General features: G+C 43.7%; 1 protein-coding gene and 1 long non-coding RNA gene across 8 annotated transcripts in view; one reads left to right on the top strand and one right to left on the bottom strand.

The window, feature by feature from the left end:
* Window positions 1–23,076, bottom strand: part of HLCS (holocarboxylase synthetase) — a 218,404-nt gene that overhangs the window by 20,993 nt on the left and 174,335 nt on the right. The gene's annotated exons all lie outside the window — the stretch shown is intronic.
* Window positions 14,522–20,574, top strand: LOC112661924 (uncharacterized). The gene is made up of 4 exons (XR_003138089.2): window positions 14,522–14,869; window positions 16,698–16,858; window positions 19,291–19,382; window positions 19,653–20,574. It is a non-coding gene; the product is annotated as an uncharacterized LOC112661924 (long non-coding RNA).

Raw genomic sequence — 23,076 nt, forward strand, 5'->3', positions numbered from 1 at the left:
TCTGTCTGTCCATAATTTTTCCCCCTGAATTATGTGAGAGTTGCAGCCATCACACCTCTTTATCCTTCTGTATGTCCGTGTATAAAAATCAAGGGTTTATTTTATGTCATCAGAGCACAATGATCAAAATCGGAAACCTAGTATTGTGTTACAACACTGTTACCTCATCTGGGAGTCAGCAAACTTCTTCTGTGAAAAGCCAGATAGTTTAAATATCTTAATCTTTGTGAGCCACTAGGTTTCTGTTGCAACTGTTTGACCCTGCTGTCTGGGCACAAATAGCAGCCACAGACAACATGTAAATAAGAAAATGTGGCTGTGTTTCAACAAAACTTTATAGACAAATTTAAGTTTCATATACTGTTCGGGTGTCACAATATAGTATTTTAAAAAACTTAATAGGCTTTTTTTTTTTTTTTTTTTTTTTTTTAAGTAGGCTTCATGCCCAGCGTGGAGCCCAAAGTGGGGCTTGAACTCACAACCCTGAGATCAAGACCTGGGCTGAGATCAAGAATCGGACGCTTTACTGAGTGAGCCACTCAGGTACCTGTAAATAGACTTTATTTTTTGAATAGCTGTAGATTTATAGAAAACTGAGCTGAACGTAGAGTTCCCAGAGACACCCCCACATCCCCCCTGCCCCTGCTTCCTTATTACTAATACCTCATCTTAGCATAGTATGTTTAACTGACAAACCAATACGTTATGATTAACTAAAGGTCATTGTTTAATATTAGGGTTCTCTCGGGATCCCTGGGTGGCGCAGCGGTTTGGCGCCTGCCTTTGGCCCAGGGCGTGATCCTGGAGACCGGGGATCGAATCCCACGTCGGGCTCCTGGTGCATGGAGCCTGCTTCTCCCTCTGTCTATGTCTCTGCCTCTCTCTCTCTCTCTCTGTGACTATCATAAATAAATAAAAATTAAAAAAAATATTAGGGTTCTCTCTTTGTACTGCACAGCTTTACAGGTTTGGACAAATCTCTAATGCCATGTAGAACAGTTCACTGCCTAAAAATCCCTTGCACCCCACCTATTCATCCCTTCTTTGCTCCTTCCAACCCCTGATGGCTTTAATTTTTATTGTCTCTACAGTTTTGCCTTTTCCAGAATGCCATAGAGATCTTACTCTTTTCATTTTGTTCCCAATCATTAAAAAATGTAAAAAACCATTCTGAGCTCCTAAGTGGTACAAAAACTGGCAGCAGGCCACATCTGGCCTGAGGATCACAGTTTGCCAATTCCTGATCTCATCTACAGAATGTATTCAAATTTCTCCTACTGCCCTGACAATGCCCTTGATGGTAAAACACAGTCTTCTTTCTGGTTTAGGATTGAATCCAGATCATTTAGTACAGTTAGTTTTCATCTCCCTTAATTGGGTTCAATACTTTAGTCATGGTCTTTTGTGATCTAGACATTTTCTGAAAAGTGTAAGACATTAAGGTTATTTTGTAAAATGCCTCTTGATTTAGATGAGCTGAAATCTCCTCATGATGAGACTCAGGCCAGTATTTGGGGCAAGAACAAAGTTCTGAGTGAGGCAACGCCTGGGTGGCTCAGTGGTTGAGCAACTGACTTGTGCTCAGGGTGTGATCCTGGAGTCCCAGGATCAAATCCCACATGGGGCTCCCCACAGGGAGTCTGCTTCTCCCTCTGCCTATGTCTCTGCCTCTCTCTGGGTCTCTCATGAATAAATAAATAAAATCTTAAAAAAAATTCTTAGTGAGGCTATATCCTTCTTGGTGCATCACATTAGAAGGTACATAGAGTTGCCTTGTCCCGGTGTTGGTGAATTAACTCTGATCCACTGGGTTAAGATGGTGTGTGCCACATTTTCCACTGTAAAGTCACTGGTTTTCCACTGTAATTAACAAATAATTGTGGAGAGATAAACACCATGTTTCTCATAAAATTTAACTAGTTTCAGAATCTGCAGATGAATCCTGCTTGAACAGATTATTAATTCAATGGTTGCCAAATAATGATTTTGATTCATTACTTCTTCCATATTTACTTGATGGGATGCTACAATAAAGAAGAGTGAGGGTTTTTTTTATATATATATCTACTTATATATCTATGTATTTATTCTTATTGGAATGGATTTATAGATTCACATTTAACAGGCTACATATTTTCCTATCATTATTTATTTTGATGATCAAATTGCCCCAGATTTGGCAAGTTGAAAGCTCCTTCAGCTGGGTTAACTGTGTTCTACTGACATGTCCCTGACATGATCAGCATTTCCTTACTTTCTGGCATAAGAAGAGGTTCCAGACTCACTTTCAAATGTCTTAGTCCCAGCCCTAGAATCAGCCTTTTTTCTTCACAGAGCTCTGGCTCCTTTTAGCAAAAATAAATATATAAACTTACTTACTAAAAAAAATAAATAAATAAAAATAAACTTACTTACCTATTTATTTATGGGAGGGTGGAAGTGCAGAGAGAGAGAGAAAGAGAGAGAGAGAGAGAGAGAGTCTCAAGCAGACTTCACACTGAGCACAGAACCCAAGTAGGGCTCGATCCCACAATCCTGAGATCATGACCTGAGCTGAAATCAGGCATCAGATGCTTAACTGACTGAGCCACCCAAATACCTCACACACACACACACACACACACACACACACACAAAAGACATTTATAAAACAGATCTGGGTACTAGGTAATGACAAGAACAGGTGTTTCCTTCCTTCCTTTTTCCTTCCCTTCCTCCCTGTGTCCCCTTCTCCCATCCCATCGACCCATCTACCTTAAAACCACTGAAGTCCACTGAAATCTCCAATTCCAATTCAGCACCACAAGGTCCATTCTATTCTCCTCCTTTCTATATTTGTAACTTCCCCCTCCAAAAATGAGAAATCTGGCTCCCATTATGTCAGATATATTTACTTATCTGCTCAATACTGTCATACACAGAAAGTGGTTTCATAATTGCTGACCCATGCTACTGTGAAAAACAAACTTACTAACTAGACTTCACTATTTATCTACAGTCCCTGTTTGTCTTTAGCCTGAAGATATACAGTCAGATAGCACATGTTTAAAAGTTCCTTGGCTTGTTCTTTGTTTCTTTCATTTTAGTGTAGTTATGTTATTTATCTAAAAGAAAGTTGGGCTTAATTATACTTCTGTATCCCATTACAAAGTCCCTCCTTCCATCGCTGTTTCTTTCCTATTTTTTTAAAGATTTTTAAAAATCTTTATTTATCTATTTATTTATCTATTTATTTATTTGAGAGAGAGAAAAAGAGAGAGCGAGAGAGAATGAGCAAGAGAGAGTATAAACTGATGGGGAGAGGCAGAGAGAGAAACAGAGGGAGAAGCAGATTCCCTACTGAGCAGGAAGCCTGATGCAGGGCTCTATCCCAGGACCCTGGGATCATGACCTGAGCCGAAGGCAGATCTTAACCAACTGGGAGGGAGCCACCTAGGCACCCCTCTTTCCTATTTTTTTAACTTGGTTCCAAGAATCAGAACTATACAGAAAAGCATACTGAGAAGTGTCACGCTCCCCAACTCACCTCTTCTACCTGGATGGATCTCTCCCTCCAACTCTTTTCTGTAAATAACAACTCAACTCATGTCATAGTTTCTGGTTTATTCTTCCCTTGTTTCCTTCCACACAGGTGAACAGATATATGCATATTTTCTTATTTCCCTTTCTGCCTTACAGAAAGATACTCCTTTGCCTTGTATGTTTGTTTCACTTACTATAACCTGGAAACACTCCTTGTAAGTTCCTAGAGCTCTTCTTCACTCTCTCCTAAAGCTGAGGAGTACCCGCTGTATGGATGTAGCACGGCTTATTCAACTAGTGTCTTATGTACAGGCATTTAGGTTGTTGCCAAAAGACAGTATAATGAATTCCTGTTGTTCTCATGTTTTTTGTGTTGTTGAAGTGGACCTTCAAGTGAACTCCTAGGAGTGGGATGCCAGATCAGAAGGAAAATGCACATGTAGCTTTGTCAGACACTGCCAGAGTCCCCTGCATTACTAACGAACCAGCCATAGATGGCATATCTGTTCCCCCACTGCCTCACCAGTACAGCATAACATCACATTTTTGTTTTTGCCATGTGAGCTGGCTTTCAGTGTAGTTGTAATTTACATTTCTCTTATTTGTGAGGTTTTCATATGTTTAAAGGCCGTTTGTGTATACAGTATGTGTGAATTACCTGTTCATGTCTTTCGCCTATTTTTAAGAGTGTGTTAATTGATAGGGAACAGTAGTGCTTTATCTGTGGCATCTTGCTAATATTTTCTCCCAGTTTGTTGTCTTCTGATTTTGTTTATGATGATTTTTACCATGCAAAATGTTTTTTTAAATATTTATGTAGTCAACTGTATCAATCTTTTACTGCCTCTTGTTTTTGTGTTTTCAGAGCCTTTCCCTATGCTCATCCACTTGTTTCTGAAACTTATAGGATTTCATTTTAAATTTAGAACCCTGATCCATTTGGGGTTTATTTTCATGTATGGTGAAAGGGATGGGTCTGATTTTATCTTTATTCCCCCCAAATATCTATCAAATTGTCCCTGGATCATTTGTTTAAAAGTCTATCTTTGGTCTAGGTATTTGAGATGCCACCTTTATTATATACTACATTCCTCTATGCATTTGGGTCTATTTCTGGACTTTCTATTTCATGCTGCTGGTCACTCCATTTATTCACGTGCCAATATATCATGTTGTTTTCATTACAGGGGCTTGATAGCATGTTTTAAAATCCAGCAACACTAGTATCATCTTGTGGCTTTTCTTTTTCATTGCTTTCCCAACTATTATTGCACAATTACTTTTCTAAATGAATGTTAGCATCTACTTGTCTAGCTTAATGATTAAAAAATGGCATTTTTAGTATAAATGCATTAAATTTATAAATTAACCAGGAGAAAAGTGGTATTTTGGTGATGTCAAACTGTCCTATCTACCAGCATGCAATGCCTTACATTTTTTCTCAGGTTACTTTTGTGGATTTCAGACATGTTTCAGAACTATCTCATGTAAATTTTAGACATTTTTTGTTGTTATTCATTAGGTATTAACATCTGTTGTCTATTTTGATTGGCTAATACCTTCAGTACAATGTTAAATAGAAATAAAGATAGTGAATATCCTTGCCTTATCTGTGTCCTTAGTGGAACCCTTAGTTTATAGGGTTCCCCCACTAAGACACTCTCTTTATTCCTCACACACACATACAATCATATTAAGAAAATACCCATTAATTCTTATTTTGGGAATGTATTTATGATGATAGGATGTTGAATTTTAGGAAATGCTTTTTTGGCATCTGTGGAGATAACCATATGTTTTTCCTCCTTTTCACTCTGCTAACATTTTTTTTTTTAAAGGAAAGCTTTTTTTTTTTAAGATTTTATTTATTTACTCATGAGAGACACAGAGAGAGAGAGAGACAGAGACAGAGACACAGGCAGAGGGAGAAGCAGGCTCCATGCAAGGAGCCCGATGTGGGACTCGATCCTGGATCTCCAGGATCATACCCCAGGCTGCAGGCGGCGCTAAACCGCTGCGCCACCGGGGCTGCCCTCTGCTAACATTTTAATGAACTAATATATCTATAAATATATTAATTTATTTTTTCCAATATTGAACCAACCTTGCATTCCTGGAAAAATTGATCATGGTATATTATTTTCTTAATGTGGTGTTGGATTCTGTTTCTTAATACATATTATTTCTGTATCAATGCTCAGAAGTGATACTGGTCTGTAATTTTTTTGTGTTGTCTTTAACAGGTTTAAATATCAATGTTATTTACTTCATTAAAGAGGATCTGAATTTTTTTCTTTGTCATCTTGGTGGCAGTGCTCTCTCTGCTATAGTCCTGCCTATTAACAAGACTAAAAAGTTTTGGCTAATGATCCTATAGGACAATTCCAAGGGAAGCCTTTTCTATTTCTTCCTGAAATGGCTTCAGTACTCCTGGTCTGCATCCAATCTCTTTGCACCTGTAATTCTGTGTCATTTGCAACATGGAGGGATCAACCAGTGAGTCCCATTAACATGGACTAAGTTAAGTAATTTATGCTTACGAACCTGAACTAAGGCTTCCACTTCACCCTGGACAGTCAGGTTAGACAGACACTAGACTGTCTCAGGAAGGGATATACCAGGTCTGAGAGAGATCAGCCAAAATGACCAGGTCTCTTGACATTCTACAGAGCATTCCTCACATTTACCAAGACAGGGGTCACAAGGGAAACCATTTTAAGATTCTTAATCATCTCCATTAAAACTTCAGAAAGAACTTGAGGACACGCTGCACTTTTCACTCAATTTTAACAGATGACTCAGTCTTTGCTAGAAACCACCACGTTCAACAAATGTGGGATCCTGACCATAGAATCAAGGTCACAGAATCAAAGGTGCCTCTAGGATGAGGTCCTCTGACAGAGATGTGCAATCACCTGTGCAGTTTAAAAAACAAAACAAAACAAAACAAAACCAAAACACACAGATGGTTAAGGCCTTGTCTTAGACCCATCAAATCCCAATCTTCAGAGAGACTGGGTATGCCAGAGGTAAGTAGGATAAAGCTGGTCCAAAGGCTGATGTCCTGAAACCATTGCACCAAAAGCTATTTTCCAATGAATTTTTTTTTTAAATAACTGTATTTCTTGAAAAACCCCCAGAGCTACAACATGAAAGAGTCCCCTCTCTCCTCCGGCCATACAACTACTGAAATAAGGTATTGTGTTCTTTTTATATCCTCTAAGATAACATGGGGGCATTCCCGCAGGTGAAAAGATTTTATTTTCTAGAGCTATGGTGATGATTGGTAGCTGAAGACATGTGGCAAGTGGGAAAGGCATAGGGATTGGCAGCCAGACAGGAAGTGTACACCAGAGAGCACTGCTGTATACTAGACTGGGACCTGGAAATGTCTGAGTTCCTTGTTAGTGTCCTGTTCCCCTAGATTGACTTCATTCATGGTCACCAAATGTCAGGCCTGCATAGTTTCCACCCCCATGAAGCATGTTAAGAGCTAGGACAGTCTTAGTCTCTCCTCTCGCCCTCAATCTCTCTCCCCTCTTTTTTCTTTCCTTCTCTTCTCTTCTTTCCTTTTTTTTTTTTCTTTTCCTTCCTTCCATCTTTCTCTCTCACACACACACACACAAACACACACACACACAAACACACACACACCTGCACTCCTGATCACTACCTCATTATGACAGGCTTCCAACACTAAGTACACCAGCCAACAAAGCACCATTTTCCCACTCACTTTAAAAAGTTCTCCAAGGCCAGCACACCTGGGTGGGTCAGTTGGTTGAGTGTCTGACACTTGATTTCAGCTCAGGTCATGATCTCAGGGTCATAGGATTGAGCCCCACATCAGGCTCTGCGCTCAGTGGGGAGTCTGTTGGTGATTCTCTCTCTCCCTCTGTCTCTCCCCTCATCCCCCAAAGCTCACATGCTCCCTCTCAAGGAAATAAATAAATCTTTAAAAAAAAAGTCTCCAGGACCTTGTGAGCTAATTAATTAATGAGCCATGTATCTTCGATTACAGGTAAAGAATGGTATCTCTAGGTCTCAGAAGGTATAGCAAGGTTACTGCATAATCCAAGGATACCATTCACGGAGCACCCAACCATGTGCTTGAGCCCTTAGTGTGGGCGATTTTCTCCCTTGAACGACCCGGTGGCTCTAGTGACAGGCATTGCCACATGGTCTTTTTTATTTATGAGGATGTGGACGCTGCAGAGATTAACAACCTGATGAGGTTCCAGAACAGTTAACCAAGTCTGCCTGGCTCAGAGGACCACTCTGAGTCACCACCAAAAAAAAAAAAAAATATATATATATATATATATATATATATACACACACATATCTTTTTATATATATATACATATATATATATACATATCTTTTTTTATCAAAACAAAATCTGAAGGTAGGAATGCCACCAGTCTCTTAAAATGCATTTTCTAGTTGTATTAAGTTTGACTGTCCTGGGGAGAGGGGGAGGTTATACATTTTCCTGGAAAGTTATGAAAGTGTACACCCAAAGCGTAAAATCAGAATAGGCTTCTTGCATTTTTTAGAACTGAAATAGAGTCATCTTAATTTTTTTTTTTTTTAAAGAAGAAGAAAAGAAACACCACCAGATTGTGCCAAAGTTCATTTGCTCAGCCTTACCTGTCTGAGTAGATGTTTTCCCTACCTTGTGTGCACTCTTACTTCAAAAATGCCAATCACGGGACGCCTGGGTGGCTCAGTGGTTGAGCGTCTGCCTTTGGCTAAGGTCATGATCTTGAGGTCCTGGGATCGAGTCCCATATCAGGCTCCCCACAGGGAGCCTACTTCTCCCTCTGCCTGTGTCTCTGCCTCTCTCATGAATAAATAAATTTAAAAAAAACCTCAAAGTTAAAAAAAATTGCCAATCTTTCTTCACCAAATTGACATTAAAAATTCGAATCTTTTCTGACAGAGCCAAGGGGCTGCTGAAACAGCTGGGCAGACAAAGCAACAGGAAAGTAATGAATTTCTTCCTCTAGAAAGGGAGGCTCCACCCTGCCACCTAGGCCCTCACTGGGCCCCTTCTTCCACCCCCAAACCATCACTGCTTCGAGGATAATTATGAGCAAGAATTTCCTGCCCCTGCCAGCTGGCCTCAAAAGCCATTGCTTCTTTCACCACCTTGCTGCCCTGAACATCACCCTTCCTCTCTCCCTCTGGCGGCTCAGACCTCTCTCCAGAGCCCTCCTTACAACCCACCCCACCAGAGATCAAGCAATATGCTGGAGCTCTGTTCCACCAGGAAGCTTAGCACCAGCTTAACTCTTCATTCCCTGGGACAAGGGGCCTCTTTCTTTAATGCACAGCTTTGCTCCATGATACGCTGGGCTTATGGCCCCCACGAACTAAACTTGGTTCTGAATCCAATTCTGTAACAAATTTTCATTCAAATGGTTATGTTCCATCGTCCACTCCCCAACTGCATTTTCTACCCAACTCCACTGGCCCCATGAGAGGCCAGCTTCTAGAGAAGGTTCTGTGCTGGCAGGCCGCTTCATAGCCTGCTCCCCAGCTGAATTCTTTTATTGTGCCAGTGCATTTTATCATTGATGCTCCAAGATTTCCCAGCTCTACTATTGCATCAACTGCAAAGAGGGACAGTTTCACTTCTTTTTCAATTTGTACACCTTGATTTGACTCCTCTTGCCTGACTAACATGGCTAATATCCCTAGGAGGATGTTAAGTAGAAGCAGAGCTAGCAGGCTTCCTGACCTTGGTGGAAATACTCTTGGGATGTCCACATGAAGTGGCACCCCAGCTTTAGGATTCAGTGGCTCTTACTTTCTCCCAATACCAGGCCTCAGCCTCTCCTCTCATCGATCCCCACCCCCCAGGGGCTCTGGGAAATGTTAGTTCAGGCCCATGAGTAGCAAAGGATCCGTTGTGTGGCTGGTCTCTGGAAATGCCCTCAGCCCAGGCCTTAGGGTCCTGTCCCCCTGCCCTCACCTCCGCAAGCTTTCCCTGCATTTCAGTGGGACAATCTGTCTCCCTGATGACTGCAGGTAGCAACCATGTGCCCAGCATCATAGGATGGGTGGTATCCTTGGCCTTGTTTCAACAAGATATTTGTGCATTGAGAGGAGGCTGAACAGATGGAAAGTCAGCTTTTCCTGGGGTCTCCTGGAAATTCTCTCTCTTGATAACTATCTTTATCCTGCCTTTGGCTGCCCCTTTAAAGAGAAAGTCCTTCTCATTTGTTAATTTTTGTGAGTTTTTACTGCCCTTTTATTTTGCTTGACATTTTATAATCAATCTTCTGTATATGTTTATATATGCTTTTCTATTCAAACCTTTTTTTTTTTTTTTAAATCTAAAAAACACAGTACCATACCGCCAAAGGTGTCAGGAAACGCGCTCAAATGAGGACGGGCTCCAAAGACCGCCCTGCCAACAAAATGCCAGTAAAATCTGAAACCCAGTTCAGACACACTGGGAAGGTTCCAAAATTTAAGACTTAAAGAACTTCTTTATTCCAGTAAATCAGCTTCCCTGTGAATACCATCAAAATCCTATGCTTTAATGAGAGAGGGAATATCAGAGGAAGGGGTGGAGAAGGAAAGGATTTGGATAAGTATGAAATTTAATTTAAAAACTATTATGAGAAGTTGAATTTCCCCCTCCCCCAACCAAATACATAAATCTTTCTCATGCATTTTATTTCATTTTTCTTAAAAAAAAAAACTTTTTCTAAGGCATCCTGAACCATTAGAAGGAAGGACAGGACAGGGTAGGTCAGCGGAATGGAGTTTTTTAGTAACAAATATTTATTTACTGGATTCCTAGTAATTAAAGTACCATGTTATATGGAGAGGGGAATGCAAAGGAATTTTAAGCGAAGTCGCATTTCTCGCTGGATGTATAATCGAACCAGGGAGAAAAGAGCTCACTGGGAAGGATCATCAATACGAGGCCGTGTGGACCACCTACGATGTCAGGACAACGGGAGGTGCCGGAGTCAGGGGCAGACGGCTCACTTCACGGTGGGCGCAGGTCAATGCACAGCAAACCCACACTGCATTTAAAGACGTGAACATGTGTAGGAAATAAGCTTGCCTTTGTAGTTAATAATGAAATTATTATATATATATATACAGCACTGCCTTCGGCCATGACCCAAAGCTGGAACTTATCAAGGTCAAGAAGTACTGAACAAATTGCAAGAATATGGACTTCTCAGATTTTTCAGCCGGCAGCATGTGTGTGTGTGTGTGTGTGTGTGTGTTCACGGACACATGGGCGGGTGGGTGTGCACATGTGTGTGTGTATGCACACGCTGGTTGGCCTTTGTCACCTCCACCCCAGGTCCTGGCTGGGACTCAGTTGGGATGCTCTTCCAAGAGCGACCCCCTGGGCCACAGTGGGATGAGGCCCCACTTGACTCTTACACAGCAACTGGCAACTCAGCACCCAGCTTTGGGGGGAGGCCTGGGCCACTCTGACTCCAGCACAACCGCCAACGAGGGTCACAGAAAACCCAGTGGGGAGGTGCTTGGCTGGGGGTATTCGGGGGGGGGGAGTCACCTGGTGGAGCTGAGCCCCAGTCTCCTGGTAGATAAACCTGGACCCCCCCCCTCCCAGGCCACTCAAGGAAGGAACGAGTCCGACCATCCAGGCACCCCGAGCAGAGCACCCAGCACACTGTGGACATTCAGCTACCGATGGTTCCCTCCCGCTGTCAAACTGACATGAGTGGAAGGGAGGGAATTGGCTGGATCTCTTGTAGCAGAGGAGGCGGCTTCTGCCTTCCGGATTGGGCCATCGTAGGGCGCACTTCGCCCTTGTCTGGAGTGCTCAGGAATGTTCTGGAGAAAGCGGAACCGTCTTGTCTTCCCTTCCCACCCCACCTGACTGAAAGGAACCTTCAAAGAAAAGCCCTGTGAAAGCACCTGATCGAGCAATCAGGGCCTGCTAACCACAGCGGTCCTGGGCCCGTCTGCGGCTGCTAAAGGCTGTCACCTGTGCCACCTCTGCCCTCGGCCATCCCCGGAGGGGAGGTCAGGGCTCCCTGGGGAAATGCTGCTGCCTTGTGCCTATTTTGCTCTCATCCCCCGGCCTGGCTCGGTTCTGATCACAGGTACATTCTGTTGGCATCTTGCTAGACTCACTCCATCTCTCACGCCACTAGTAAGCTGTCCGGTGACCACTGCCCAGAAAAGTCAAAACCCTGGCATTTCCTGGAGACACTGCTTCGTCTCCCTGATGCTGTAAGGTGCACGTCCATGCGCTTCGCTCCATCCTGGAGCACCCGAGCTCAATGCTTCATCCTTGCCCCCAAGGAACACAGGCAAGTGGCATGCACTGAGCTCATGATGGGCTGGGCCACCTGCCACACATGGGGCTAAGGCGACACGGCACAGCCACCCCGCGTCAACAGCGGGGGCCAGAGTGGCTCCTCCTGCAGGATGTGGGGATGGACACGGCTCGAGACCTACTGCTAAGCGCGGTCCCCACGAATGACCCTCATAAAGCCACGAACAGTAAATGGAGCTTCATGTTCTAATGAAATCGAGATTGCTGGGTGTGCTTTCACAAAATGAAACTGCCTGGAACTTCTCATAACGCTTTTTACGATAAGCATTAAAAGGCAAAGAGGAAGATGGAAGTTCCTGCTACAGACCGGGTCTGTAATGAGGGGGAGCGGTGGCCTCGAGGGCGGGGTCTGGGAGAGAGGTGTGTGCACTGCATTACTGTTAGAGATGATTATATAAAATGAGTGTGTTATTAAAAGGATCCCGAAGTCATAAAAAGTCAAAGGGACTTTTTAGTGAGGATGAATAACTTCTTTGGTAAAAATGAATAACTTGTATTATAATGCTCTGGAGCATGGGGGAGTCCCAAAAGCAGGCAGGCAGCCCATGTCCTATAGGCTGGGTGCATTCACATGCCAGAGATCTTTCACTGCCAGTCATTGGATTATGTTGTTTTTGTACAGCATTTTCATTTTGGAAAGATCAGGAACCCAATCTTTCAGGAATTGGTACAAGAGAATCCCTCCAGTTAGCAAATGAGTACCTTGATTATCTTATTAGGAAAAGTCAACAAAATGACCCATCTCCTCCAGCCACGCCAGCCACTAGACACGATTTGTTCTTACTTCTTAAACACTACACACCACCTCATCCATTTAATGCTACAGAGAGAATGAAATCATTGGGTCAGATGACTGTGGTATGATGTGGTGGGGAAAAAAAAATGTTTTTCATGCAGTTCTACTTCTTTCAAACGCATTCAATCAATTAAAAATATGCTAAAGTATGATTTTGGGCTTGAACTCAAGTTATTTAAATATTTTCCCTATAATTTTGTTTGTGCCCATAAAGGAAATTCCAATTTAATCTCTGACCAGACAATCATAAATTCTAAATTAGTGGAGGACAAATAGGACTCTCCTCTACTGTGGTCAGGAGGATGTAAGATATTTAATTTACAAATGTAATCATGCTAATGATAGTTTGGAAAACAGAAATAAAAGATGCAATTATTCATCCTAATGGAACATAACCACTTTTCCATATTTCCTAGTCTCTTGTCAGATGCATGTTTTAAGATTTTTAAATTGATTCATTACTTATTTTAACCTACTTTTTAAGTGATATAAGCATTGCTCTCTACTGTTAAGTCTTTCTGTTGATGGATAATACCCCACTGAGTGGCTATACCCAATGCGTTTCCTAATGTATGGGTTTCCCCATATGTATTCCTATATATTTTCCCATCTATTTATTGAGTGTAGATTACTACAAAGTAGGGTTAATGGGTCAAAGGGTAGGAACTTCTTATCCCTAATGCTCACTACCAAGTTGCTTTTCAAAAGGTTGTTCCAACTTATATTCCTGTCGAGGTTTTTTTTTTTAATGTTTTATTTATTTATTCATGAGAGACACAGAGAGAGAGGCAGAAACACAGGCAGAGGGAGAAGCAGGCTCCATGCAGGGAGCCTGACGTGGGACTCGATCCCGGGTCTCCAGGATCACACCCTGGGCTCTAGGCAGCGCCAAACCACTGCGCCTCCAGGGCTGCCCTCCTGTCGAGGTTTAAACTTGGTTTCAGAGTACCTATTTCATTATATCCTTGCCTCTCTTGAACAGTATCTCACACACACACACACACCAATCCATGTTTCTTGTTTTATTGGCTAATTTAGTGGGTGACAAGCATGTGCAGTGAATTGTGAAGGACTGTGAAGTAGGGTTCTGTGTTGTTATCTTGGCTACTATATCCCAGAGTAAAGGCATAAAAATAGTCACAGACACATATTCTGTATCTGGCAGCCTTTCTCAGCATCTTATGTTTCTGCTCATCTGCAGAGAAAGATCCAGAAGGCAGTAGGAATGCTCCAATCTGGTCTGTCAAGACTCAGACAGCAAGGGCGGGGGGTGGGGGGGAGTGGGGGCTGTCTGCACTGGCCGGGCTACGCTGTATTACTGTTCTGGCGTCATTTTGCTCAGCCTGCAGAGCACTTGAGTTTCCGGAAGCAGACGGCAGGATTTTGGTGTTCTCTCCATTTAGAAAAATCCATGAAGTCGGCAGAATTTTCTTCTGTGGGTCTGTTCACCATCATTGCGTATCTGTGCTGATTAGCTGCTGATATGGTTTCTGATTCTTTTTAAAGCAAAGAATTTGGGTGTTGGACCAGCGCTTTGTACACAGAATAAAATGAAACAATAGGGACACCTGGGTAGCTCAGTGGCTGGGTGTCTGCCGTCGGCTCAGGGCGTGATCCTGGGATCTGGGATCGAGTCTTGCATCGGGGTCCCTGCGGGGAGCTTGCTGCTCCCTCTGCCCATGTCTCTACCTCTCTCTCTGCGTCTCTCATGAATAAATAAATATTTTTTAAAAAATAAAGTAAAATGAAACAATAAACTAAGGTGTGCCTTAATTTTGAGGTTTGAGGTTGCTTATGCTTACAATGGGTTAAATATGCCTTATCAAAGATCTTCCGGAACATGAATCATAATAGAAAGGATTCCGCATGGGGTGGGGGGGTGGGCAATAGCAAGGTACGTGTCCAAAACAAAATCTACACACACCTCGCTGGGCCCTGGGTAACCCTCAAAAACACTCTCAATCGTAAAAAATTGCGAACACACAGCAAGCCAAAAGAATGGTGGAAGGAGCCCCCGCGTGCGCGATCACTGTCGACAACCAGTAAGCCCCTTAAGGCACACAGACTGGAAGGAGGCGCCCCACCCTCCCGGGGTCGCTGCCCCGCGTCCAGCCTTCCCAGCAGCCAGTGACTCTAGTGAGGCAGCTTTTAGCATTTGCGAGAAGCAGCACCGCCAGCTGCCAAATTCCTGCTGGGTCGGCCAAGAGGTATGAACCAAAAATGAAAAAACACGAAGGATTTGTTTTTTAAAAGCAATACATCAAACATAAAAAGAGCTCTTTTGTATGGATTTTTGGTGTGGGAGCCAGAGAAGAGAAAATCATTCTCCCTCCAGGGAGGAAGCAGCCTGACCTCACCTGCAACTTTTCTCTGACGGTGTGGGTTTTTCTCACCCCATTAAATGTAACCTACTCTAGGTGGGTTTGTACCATATGGGAGAAATAGGGAGTGATAGGGACAGTCCCCAAGGGCAGGCTGGGTTGCCACCAGCGCGGAGCACCCTGGAAGTCGGGCCCTCGAGCCACATAACCGGGGTGGTGGGGGGCAGACCCACATAAGCAGGGGGCCACATACGTGGGGGGGGGTGTGCACAGGGCCATGTGGATGCGGCTGTTTCAAAGGTGCCTGCCTGCCAGACCCACAAGGGCATGAGGATCATGTTTCTGTGGCTTCACAAATGTGTACACCACCACCACCCCCAAACACTCTGCAAAGGGAAAGGCAAGAGGAGAAAAAGAAAAGAAAAAATGGGCAGAACAATGGGGTTAGAATGGGGCATCCTCCCACCACTTAAAAATTAAGGGCCGGCTGGGATGGTGGGAGTACGTTTCACGCTGCAGAGGAAAGGCAGCGGGATAAAACCAGTGCCAAGCAGCAGCAGCGGGGACGCCTCACAACCCAGCCGGGGAGCACCGCCTGCCGTCGAGGCACTCAGGCCGCGCTGCCCCGACCGGGAAAAGGCGATGTCAGTACTGCGTCCCTAAATCCCCATCCCATTAACCAGGTGCCAATAGTGAAACCTACTAAAGGACCCCAGTTAAGTCACCTGGCGGCCGCTCAACAGGCTCCCAGCGCTAATCCCCGGGGACACGCAGCCTTTTCCTCGCTCACACGGCAGCGCGAGCTCACTCTGGCATCCGGGGGGCCCGGGCCAGCTGCCACCTGCCTGCGCACCAGCCACCGTAGACGGGTTGGGGGGAACTGCGCAGAGCCGTGCGAGGCATCGCTGACGATCCACCGGCAAAAACAGTACTTTGCCGTGATCCAGACTAAGGAGGAGGAGGGTCACCCTCCGCTGATTCTCTGACGTCAGCGCCCGAGTGAACTGCTGCTTGTGATTCCGGGCAACCCTGGGGACAGTGCTCCAAGGTGGGGACCTTACGACCCCATTTGCGGATGAGACAACTCAAGTGATTGATCCAGGACCCCAGCTGGTCAGAGGCATGCCCCGTACCCACGACTAATAACTATTCCCAAATAAGGAAACCGAGAGCCAGTTGTCACATCACAGCACCGCAGAGCTGTGGAGATGCCTGGTGCCCTTGCAACTGCAGCCGGAGGCAGCTGCGGGGGGCTCTGGGGAAGGAGGGTTGTGTCAAGCCGGGCCTGGGCCCTTTCAGAGTGACTGAGACCCAACGGGCTGCCTCCACCGTAGCTATGACAGTCACCCTACTGGTTTGCTTTCGCTTTCCTTTTATCCCCCTGTGAAGGCACCTGCTACAACATCCTGGGTGGGAGCCGCATGTGGGACACCCAGAACCCAGGCTGGCTTCCCCACAGCCGATAGGAGGGAAACGTGTGGCAATTCCTCTCCATTCCCTCATTCCTGAGCTTTGCCCTCGCTTCCCAATCCTGCAGAGATGTTCACAGCTGGACATGAGCCCCTAACATGCTCTCATCTCGATATAAGTGACCTGTTCACGGGCTCAGTGGTTTGTACCAAGAGGAGAAACCTTGACTTTGTGGGGACAAGCAAAAAGTTAAGGTTGTTGAGATCTTTAATTACCCTTTCTAATGTTCCATTCACTTCTGGAGGTTTCCTTAGGGACAAGCACCTCTCTCCAGGCCCCTGCTTCTCCCAAGAGCTTGGAGGACATGCAGAGGCCCGTGTTCACTGGAGGACTCACAAAGACACCAGGGGTGACAGTACATCCTAACCTGTGCATCAGTTTTACTTTGTGAAGCAAAAAGGCTGAGTAAGCTGATAGGTTAAAATCTTGTTTTTATGTTAAAACAAATGCACACCAGAATTATGGAGTAGAAATACACATAGACTAGGGAAATACACAAAGTGGCAATACGGTGAGAGCAAAGTAAAGCAGAGTAAAGGGACAGAGAGGGACAAGGGGTGGGGTGTCCACTGTGTGTGGGATGGTGAGGCAGGGCCCCCTTCGGGAAGACATTTGTTCAGAGAGCACAGGGAAGCCAGACAGTGTTCCATGAGGGTATCTGAGACAGGAACGTTCAAGGCAGTGGAAACAGCAAGGCCAAAGGCCCCCAGCAGATATGGGGAAGAACACGGTGGCCAAGTACATTGTGAATGTGTATAGGGGGTGGGGATGGCTCCAGGAAGGTGGGCTGTGGGGGGCAACCTTAGGGCTTTGAAGGTCTGGATTCTGGATTTTATACTGAATGAAGAAGCAATGCTGAGCCATTCTAAACAGTGGGTGGATATAACCTGATTTTTTAGGAAAGATTCACCTGGCTGCTATACGAAAAAGAGCCAGGGGCGTGCAGGGATGTGTGTGTGGGGTGTCAGGAGTCACGAAGGATCAACTGGGGGGGCTGTAGCATGATCAGGTAAGAGGCAAGGCTGTGGGGGCTGGCGTGGAAATGCCAGAACCTGGAGGGGGGCAGGGGCATTCTAGATATTTCAGAAGTGGGGCCAATAGGATTTGATAATAGTCTGAGTTCCTGAAAGAAAGAGAGAGAGAGGGAGAGAGAGAGAGAGTAGGTGGGGGAGAAAGGAAGAAAAGAAGATAGGAAGGAGAGAGTTAAGGACGAGTCTAAGAGTTCTGGCCTGCAGCAGCTGGAGGGTGGATCAAGTACTAGGTTTGGAAGCAGCAAGTATGAGAGGCTCACTGGACGGTCCCGGGGATCTAAAAGGCAGTGTGGAGTTGAACAGTGAAATCTGGGACAAGGCTACTCATTTGGGAACCATTTCTGTAATGGTTCCCAGAAATGGACCCTCAACTCTATGGTCAACTAATCTTTGACAAAGCAGGAAAGAATATCCAATGGAAAAAAGACAGTCTCTTCAACAAATGGTGTTAGTGAAGATGCGGAGAAAGTGGGACCCTCTTACACTGTTGATAGGAATGCAAGCTGGTACAGCCACTCTGAAAAATGGTACGGAGGTTGCTTAAAAAGTTCAAAATAGAGCTACTCTACAGCCCAGCAATTGCACTACTAGGTATTTATCCAAAACATACAAATGTAGTACGGAATGAGTAGGGAATGAGTCAAACTACAGAGGGAAGACGTCTGATCACCCTGACTTCACTCTCTGGCAAAGGCTCCAGGTTGAGAATTCAGAACCCACAGCCACAGCTCTGATTTCTTAGAAACACAAAGCTTGGTGACCATACCAGGTCAACACACCTGAACTGTCAACCCCAAGAAAAGGCAGAAAGGCAGCTCCTCCTCTGCTAAGAGACATGGATGGTGCTCATCAAGAAGTGTCCCCACACACATCTGCAGAGCAGGGCAGGAGGGACCCAGGGGATCCCCTCCTGAGATGCTTCTGCCTTCAAACATTTTTTAAATATATTCAGAAGGGGAGTAAATGATGACAGTATGCATCTTCCAAAATAATGCTGGCCCTTGACACAAACTACTGAAAATGTCTTCAGAGTTTCTGTGCCATACACATTGCCTAGCATAGAGTAGGGACTATAAATATTTGATGAATGGATAATTACACACATTTCTACCTGAAATTAGAAAATCTGAGACCATGAATCATTTGCAGCTCAACAAACATGCAAAATCACTATTCTGTGAGAGACAAATATCTGAAGGTCTCCGGTGATCCAACACCCTCCTTTCATAGAATGAGACATGCTGCCTTAGATGAACGAGCTCTGCTTCCCTTGCAGAAAAAATAAGGGAAGGACCCTCACCATTGATTTCTAGCCCAGTGCTCTGTGCAGAGCAAATGCCCAGTAAATCGTAATGAATGTCCATTGAATGAGTGAATAAATATTCATTAAAAATTAACTGGACAGTTAATTTAGGTCACTCACTGGAAAAAAGAAAAACAGTGAAACCAGAAAAGTATCTTTTTAATTTAAAAGGTTAATTAAGGATAAAGTTTAAAAAAAATATTTTGGTGGCTAAAGTAAACCAAACACAAGTGGGGTTCTAAACATTTGCAACTTGCAACTTTGAAAACATTCCATTATGTTCCACAAATTAGAAAGAAAAAAAGAGGAAAAACTGCCTAACTCATTTTATGGTTCTAGTACAATTAATCTCAATTCTGAGTTAGGTAAAGTAAGAAAACAAAGTAACAGGCCCTCTTCACTTATAAACAGGGAAGTGAAAACCTTAAATGAAATGCTAGCTAACTGAATTCTTTTACACCTCTTATGTATAATACATTATAATTCAGAAGTGTTTATCCTAGAAATGCAAGGATGGTTTAACATCGTATCAATGGAACGCATCACGAGGGCAAAATGAGAAAATCACCTGATTGTCTCAGTAGATGCAGTAAAGGTAAGTGATACATGTCAGTGGGCCTGGGGCATTTCTCCAAATGACCTATTAGTCAGATGATTGGCTTCCTAAATTTACCAAATTTCCCGATTCCCAAAAGCATGTTTCTGTTACGATTCAAAATAGTACAGCAATTTGTATTATACGTATCAGCAGGCCTGTGAGAATGGCAGGGGACCAGGATTCAGATAATCGGGGATACCGGAAAACAAAAGGGCCGCCCCTCTCCAAAACTGGCAAATAATCCCAAGCACCACTGCATCCCTTCAGACTTCCCACAGAACCCACCAGCCTGACCGGGGCCACTCACAAGGATGGAAGCAAAACTACTTTAAGGTCATCATCCCCTTCGGCTCTTTTTCTGGAGGACAAGCGTGGATCCATACTCATGAGCCGTAACCTCCGGAAGGAAGAATTCAAGAATGGGGGGAAGTAATGAAGCATCTACAGAAAAGATCATCGGACCTAAATCAGCAAATGCATTATGTAAAAGTGACTTCTGATCACAATCTCCCTTAATGCTGTCCCTACACGGCAATGCCATCCAAAGACAGTATTCTGTGCTATGTCTAAAATCTTCCGATTCAGCTTTAAAACAAATCTTTAGCAACAGAACAGAGTGATGTCAGAAAACAGTATTGGTTCCATGTCCACACTTTCAGTAGCATGTAAGTCCAACATTTCATAAACATTATTATAATTATTTTTCCCTAGGTTTGCCTCATATTTTTGTTTTTATAAACGGGAACAGGTGTAGGGAGGAAGACTAATAATCCGCATTGGTATGTATCGTTTGAGAAGTTTCCTATATAAAAAGCTCTCTTTTCATACCTTTGCAAAAATGTCAAGAATTTCCCATTTGAACATATTAAATGAGGGAGTAAATGCACTGGCACTCATTTCTGATGTGTACTTCATCAGTTCAGTTTCTTGAAGCTCAACAGAGTCAGAGGCTGTGCAGCACACGAATGGATGAGAAGGCTAAGGAAAAGCTGAGAACACAGAAGGCAAAAGTAGATATCCTGACCGGGCGCAGCATACCTGAGGTCTAATCCTATCCTGCTGCCTGCATTCCTAATTTTGTGCATTCAATTTTGTGCATTCACACTATTTCTGGGGCACTTACTACGTAACGGTATCCAGAGAGCAGGAAATGTAGCAGCAGACAAAGCAGGCCTGCATTCTGGCAGGAGGAGGCAAATACTAAACAAATAAGTAAATAAATACATCACATAATAGGTGAGGGGGTGACAGAAGGGGTAGTGGAGGCTGCTTTCTACATTTTGTAAAGACCGTGAAGGAGGCCTCTCTCAGGAGCTGACATGTGAGCAGAGTCCTGAAGGAGGTGAGGGCAGGAACAGCATCTGGGAGAGGAATAGTCCAAGCAAGGGAAGAACACGCACGGAGGATCTGAGGCAGGGAGTGGGTGCTTGCCATGTCTGGGGCCCAGCACGCACGTGCGTGTGCATGTGTGCAAGAGCATCTAGGTCTGCTAGGCGGGGGCTGTGTGGGGGGCTCAGTCAGGGAGGGCTTCCCAACAGGTAAGAACCAAGGATTTTCACGTGGCGTAACATTTCTGAGATGTATCCATGTCATTGCAGTCGCTCGTATTTTGCTCCTTTATATTGTTGAGTAGTATTCCAGCAATATGTTTACCCATTTACCAACGTATGAATAGTGGGGTTGTTTCCAGTTTGGGAAGATTATGAATAAAAGTGCTATGAACATCTGCATACGGGTCTTGGTGTGGACACACGTTTTCAATTATCTTGGGTCAATCCCTAGGAGTAGCACTGCTAGCAGGGTCATATAGTGAGTGTTTATTTAATTTCATAAGATATTTTTTAAAAATTTCATAAGATATTACCAGAATGTTTTCAGAGATGGCTGTATCATTTTGCATCCCCACCAGCAATATGAGACTTCTGGTTTCTCTGTATCCTTGTCAATATAAGGTATTATCAGCCGCTAAATTAGCCCTATAAATGGATGCATAATGATATATTATCTTGTGTCTCCCTGAAGATTAGTGATATTGAGCAGCTTCTCACATACTTTCTGGCATTCATGTTTTCTTTGAAGTGTCTGTTTGATTCTTTTGCCTTTTTTCCCCCCTTCACACTGGGTTGTCTTCTTAATACTCAGTTGGAAGACATTTTATGTATTCTGGCTACAATTTCTTTGCCAGGTATATGTTTTGCATATATTTTCTCCTAGTCTGTGGCTTGCCATTGTGTGTTCTTAAATGGGTCTTTTAAAAATAGCTTTTAAAAGTATATATGCAATGGGATATTACTCAGCCAGCCATTTGCAATGACGTGGATGGAACTAGAGGGTATTATGCTAAGCAAAATAAGCCAGTCAGAGAATGAGAAATACCACAGGATTTCACTCGTATGTGAAATTTAAGAAAAAAAGCAGATGAACATGGGGTAAGGGAAGAAAAAATAAAAATAAGATGGAAACAGAAGGAAACAAACCATAAGAGACTCTTGCTTCTAGGAAATGAACTAAGGATTGCTGGGGGGGGATGGGGTAACTGAGTGACCGGCATGAAGGAGGGCACCTGATGTGATGAGCACTGAGTGTTACATGCAACTGATGAATCACTAAATTCTGCCCCTGAAACTAATAATACAATATATGTTAACTAAATTGAATTTAAATTAAAAAACTTTTTTTAAAGTTAAAAATCTTTTTTTTCTTTTACAATTCATGCTTTGTGTTTTGTTTAAGAAATTTTTCCCCTCTCCAATGTCACAAAGATTTTTTTTACTACCATTTTAGCTCTTATATTTAGGACTATGATCCATTTCGAGTTAATTTTTCCATATGGTACCAGGTAAAGGCTGAGATTCATTTTCTTTCTTCCACACAGACACCCGATTGTTTGAGCACCATTACCGAAATGACCCCATTTCTTTTCCCCCATTGAATGACCTTGGCATCTTTACCAAAAATCAACTGGCCATGTACACGTAGGTGTTGTTTCTGGGACTTCTACTCTCCTATTAATCTGCACCTCAACCCTTATGCCACTGCATTTATCTTGATTACTGGGGCAAGTCAATTTTAAGCTGTCTCTGGGATATGTAAAAATTAGATCTGTACGTGTAATTATAGTTTATCCAGTCAGCGAGTCAACGTGGCAATCTGAAGACCAGGGGAGAGACTGGAGATGTAAATTTGGAAGCCATCTGTTCAGAGAGGGTATTAAAACAGGGGACATTCCCCAAAGCAAGGATGCCCACACACGTGCCCTTTTATCACACTTGGAGCTGCTCGTGCTAAGAAAGTACACAACCTCTCTGATCTGTAAGCAGTGAGACTCCACTCCCTAGCAATGCCGCGAGGTCCAATGTAGCTCTATATAATTTGGATCCACTAGATTTCTAAGGAGCAGAAAACTTGGACCCAACAAATCGAGTCCCAGATGCAGCCTGCAGGCTCAGGAAGTCACTTCAGTCTTCAAAGCCTCGCTTCTCCAATTTGAAAAAATGGCATTTCAGTAACAAGCCCAAACCACAGGGTTATGCGTGAACAACTAATAACAGCAACATGTAAACATCTAGGCACGGCCTCATGAGGAAAATCTAGCCATCTTTCTTTCTACAGAAGGGTGTCTGAGTGTCACAGAATTCGTTTCCACATTTATTAACCGTGCTTACCATCAGCTGCAGAGCATGCATGCAGT

The sequence above is a fragment of the Canis lupus genome, chromosome 31 (genome assembly GCF_003254725.2).
Source record: "Canis lupus dingo isolate Sandy chromosome 31, ASM325472v2, whole genome shotgun sequence".
NCBI lineage: Eukaryota > Metazoa > Chordata > Mammalia > Carnivora > Canidae > Canis > Canis lupus.